Raw genomic sequence first — 5,255 nt, forward strand, 5'->3', positions numbered from 1 at the left:
TGTATGGTTTACACCCGTATGTCTCTATTTAGGGCGGATTGTCTATGTATCTTGAACAGGTACAAGTATTTTGTATTTGGGTTAACAGTGCTGGTCCGCATGAAGGGCTGGGTCGTTATAATTATCACATGACAGCAAATAGAAAATTGTTCAACACCTACAAGTCAGTTATTACTGGTTGTGTTTTGATGGGAAATGATATTTCATGCAAAATAATTGGTATTGGAAATGTCAAAATCAAAATGTATGATGGTGTTGTGAGAACCATATGTGATATGAGGCATGTGCCGAGTCTAAGGAAGAATGTTATTTCATGGGACACTTTAGATTGTAACGAATATTGTTACAAGTCAGAAAGTGGGGAAAATGAAGCGTGTGAAGGCGACTCATTAGTAATGAAAGGAGAAAAGGTAGCAGGAAATATCTATGCACTACAGGGTTTTACAATTGTAGGTGGAGCTACAACTATAGAATCTTAGTCAGATGCTTTGTGGCATATGGGTGGATACATGTATTTGGATGTTTGGGGACCGATGAGGATAACATCACGGGGTAGACATATGTCTTTCATGGGTGTATCACGAAAGGTATTAGTTTATCTCATGTGGCACAAACCTAATGTGTTTCCCAGGTTTAACTTGTAGTTGAGGTGGAGAACCAAGCTAGGAGAGAGATCCTTAGGTCAGACATTGGGGCTAAGTACGCTAGTTTCATTCAATGAGTTTTTTGAGCAACATGTAAGGCTTGCAGGGTACTTCTTGCTGAAGTCATTGAGTATGACACTTTACTCGTGTGATCGATCACCAAAATATCACTAGATGGGAGAGTTATAAGTGAATTATGGGTAGGTTTTGTGGCAAACTACTCAGTTGTGAGTGGATGTCCACTGGTGCACTATTCTAGTGATGGATGATCTAGGCTTGGTGTTATGTCCAGACAGTTTATCTTTATGGAGTACAAGAAATGTCGGTGCAAGCTGGGTGATCCTATGGCAAATAAAGTGGTGATTGAGGACATGAATTTTGGTGATAAAGCTATGAGGCAACGTACATAGGTAAAGGAAGGGAAACAAATGCCAGAAAACTGTGGCAGCAACAAACATGTAATTCAAGTGGAGTTAAATACTTAAAGCAGAAATGCAGGGAGTTTTACCTCTGCTAAAAAATATCATAGTATTGAAGGGCATGTGATGCAGGTAGAGCTATAGACTCAAGGAAAAGATGACATTATTCATATTGTACGGAGTTTCAGTTCGGGAGACCAACAGAATCACGGTGGGCCCATGTGCACTATCAGCCACCACTTAGGTACAAATTTGGGATTTTGATGTTTTATGCATTCATTACTACCAACAACAAGGTTCCTTATATTTTTCAAGTTGCCATGCACAGCAAAGGGAAAAATAGAAGGATAAGTGTCATGGTGAAGGAAATAGAGGTATTGCATACGAACTAGGTGTGGGAGTTGGTGAGGCTTCTAGTATGAAAGAGGGTGATAAGATGCAAGGGAGTGATGTATCTGTTGTGTGTGAATGATTTGTTATTAACTGGGAAGGCTTTGACTAAAGCTTATCAGTTGGGAACTTTGTTGAAAGTTTTGACATGAATATGTTGGGTATGACCAAAAAGGGTCTTGGTTTGAAGATTCACATGGCCAATGCTATAGGGAAATTGGTGTTATCTCAGGGTGGCTTTGTGGATGGAAGCACAGGGAGACTTTGTTTGCCATCTTAGGGGGGTTCTGTGGAGAATCAATATGGAATGTCTACCGCTCGGTACCTAAGGACTAGCTATGATGTTTGAGATATGTCAAAGAGCTGGTGTAATAGGGTGTTTCGGCAGGCAACATAGTGGACCATTAGTTGTGAGATTTGTTGAAGACCATGCAGGGAACTTTGGTGATAGAAGGCTCGTAGCAGGTCTTGTTTTTATTGTTGTGGGAAGGCCTTGTTGGAAGCCTACGACGAAGTATTCAAGTATTGCATCTACAACTGTATCGCGGTTGATAGTAGAAGTTGAAGCTGCCATCGACAAGTTCAAGAGGCATTTCTTAGACTTGATGTTTGTCTCCAATTGCTAAACAGGAAGCTGTCCCAACCTAACATCCCAAGTTCAAGGTGGAGCAGCGAATTAATGTTTTTGTTTTCTTTTAAGGGGCGTATATTCGCTAAGGTGGAGATTGTTGTGAAATGTGGCTCACATTCTAAAGGGAAAGCATGAAGGAAATCAAGGTATAGCAGTGTAGCATGGCAAACCGTTGACAGTAGCCTTGTAATTGTTGACGGTTTGGCTCGGGACACTCAGCACAGATTTTGAATTTTGAATGGGGAACATTAATATGGTTAGGGTTTGGAGGGAAAACCTTAGGGAACTATATATGTTGTATTTGATGTATATAGAGTGTTGGTTGATAGTTATTAAGAGAATTGAGAGGGTTCTTGTATCACTTTTGTAATTTACACAAGAAGATAGTGATTCCTTATCGTTTTCTCCCATGGATGTAGGCATTGCTGAACCACGTAATTTCTGGTGTCATTGTTATTGTTATTGCTTTCATTTACTTGTTATGGTTGTGGATTGTTCTATATTTTCATCATTAGATTACTGGAGTGCGTGTTTGATCCTTTACATACAAATATATATATATATATATATATATATATATATATATATTCCATTGTGTATATTTGGGGATTTTTCACAACAATTGTGACTGTTACAAATGTATGAGGTCAAGTGATTTCTTGGTCTTGCATGGGTACTTGTGGATTCAGGGGTATAACAAGAGGGACACCATTTGCTACTCAAAATGTGATAGGAAACACTATTTGTATAGTAATAGATCAAGGTATGCAACAAACAGAAGTCATGATAAAGGATCATGGTCTTAGTAGAGATGCACCATTAAATACTATTCGTACGAGTAGTACACTATTAAGTTTCAAACGAGATGCAACCCTTATGCCACATAATGACTGTAGGCCTCCTAAAAAAAGATGTGTATAGAAATATGAAGAAATTTCAAAAGAATAAATGATTCAATGATCTAAGTAAAATATTAATATGGTTCAAGAGAAAGTAACAATAGCTACTTGAACATTACAATGGAAGTGTGTTGAATCAAGAGTAGACAATAAACATCTTTATTATGGACATTTTATTCTATTTCCACTTATGAAAGGTCGAGCTAACACAATAGACATTGTACTGAGAAGATTTTTGCTTGGAGAAGTAGAAGGAACATGTATCACACATGTAAAATATGGTAATGGAGATGTGTCCCGGGGGTTGGGTTGGCCGAACTTCCAACCGATGCACGGAAGCCATGTCTGCATTCAAGACTTTACCTGATCAGCAAGACATAGGGAGAGGACGTTGATCCGTAGGTTTGGTACAGCACCAGGGGGTCCGAAGGGCTTGTTGGTGGCTGGAGTTCCTATGTAATAAAAAAATTGATAAAATATCACATAAATATTCTACTAGAGTAGGAATTCAAGAATCAATACATGAAATTTTAATGAATTTGAAAAAAATTGTATTGAAAAGTAATGTGTATGGAACTTACAACGCATCTATTTGTGTTAGGGGCCCTAGATATATAACTGCTCAAGATATCATTTCACCACCTTCTGTGGAAATCATTGATAATACACAGTATATAGCCAGTTTGATGAACCAATTGATTTTTGTATTAAATTACAAATTGAGAGGAATTGCGGATATCGTCTAAAAATGTCAAATAACTTTCAATATTGAAGTTATCCCATAGATGTTTGTATTCATGCCTATTTGAAATGTGAATCATAGTATTTATTGCTATAGGAATGGGAATGAAAAACAAGAGATACCTTTTCTCAAAATATAGAGAAACGGAAAATTAACTCCAAAAAAATCACTTTATGAACCCTCTCAAAATTTAATTGATTTATTTATTCCTTTTCTACACGTGGAAGAATAAAACTTAAATTTTGAAGATGTTGCACAAGGTTATTTTACCTCTTTTTACCCTGCATGATAGATTGACTAAACTACGGAAAAACAAGGAAAAAATAGTATTGAAATATATTTTAATTGGTCAATCAGAATTGCCTCCCATGATCTATAATTATCTAAAATGATCCAATAGACATACAATATTGGAACTTTTCAATAACAGCAAAAAAATCTTATGAAAATTGAACATTTTCTTATATAAGATGGAAAACAAATATTGGACATTTTAGAAAAGAATTTTGCACTCGATTTATCAAAAATTATGTTTTAAATCCGACGAATTTAAAACTTATGTTTTTCTAACGAAAAAAGATTAAAATAGGTTTTGAATATTTAGCACACCAATATATTCAGAATATATTTAGAACTTAACTGAACAAATGTATCTAGGGAGAATTCACTTTAAAGTGACTATTCCCTAGATACATACGTCATGATATTTTCTTTCACAATTGAATCAATTTAAAAGAAAAAAAAACCTAAAGTTAGGGATTTATCAATAGGTAATGGTGGGCCAATACCCAACCAAAGGACCACTGCAGTACCAATCAAAAAGATAGTTGTCACTAAACAACGAAATGGATTTTAGAATTTATTAACATTCTCTTAAAAAGCTACTATTAATAATTTCGTAGGTACTGAAAGCATTAAAAGAACACACCCAAATAATTCATTAGGTAATGTACGAAGTATTTGAAATATGGGAAAAAATGTCATTCTGGTAATATTTCCAAAGGAGTTACAAATGGATTTGCTGGTTCACCAATCATTAATGGTTCTAGAACCGCTAAGCCTACATTACACTCAATAGTTCCTAAAATTACTACAGAAAAAATATATAAAAGATTTTTAGGTCATGCGGACTCCTCGTAATAATTCTGACCCATCCTTTTAGCTAATTTTGCTTTTAATATATATCTATATGAATGGTTCTATGTAAGAAAAAAATTAAAGTTTGTTTAGTTGGTTACTTTTTTATTACTAAACTTATTACAAAAATATAAAAAAAAATTCCTATTCCCTATTATCTCCACCTTGTAGGAACTACGAGATCGCCCGAAGAACTCCTTTGACATCCAATGGTCACAGACTGACCATAGTTACCTATTCAACAAGTGGAACGTAATAGCTGTCCACTCTCAGATTGAGCAATAAGGGTCAAAGAAGTGCAATCACTCATTCTTAAAACCAGCATTTTAAAAACCAATGAAAGAGTCAGGCGGAAAAGGGGGGAAAGCTCTCCCTTCCTAGTTCTCCTATAGC

General features: G+C 35.8%; 1 pseudogene; it reads left to right on the forward strand.

The window, feature by feature from the left end:
- The first annotated feature begins 3,062 nt into the window (after window positions 1-3,062).
- LOC131161845 (DNA-directed RNA polymerase subunit alpha-like) lies at window positions 3,063-3,964 on the forward strand (annotated as a pseudogene).
- Window positions 3,965-5,255: the final 1,291 nt, after the last annotated feature.

This window comes from Malania oleifera, chromosome 8, assembly GCF_029873635.1.
Source record: "Malania oleifera isolate guangnan ecotype guangnan chromosome 8, ASM2987363v1, whole genome shotgun sequence".
In the NCBI taxonomy this organism is placed as follows: Eukaryota; Viridiplantae; Streptophyta; class Magnoliopsida; order Santalales; family Ximeniaceae; genus Malania; species Malania oleifera.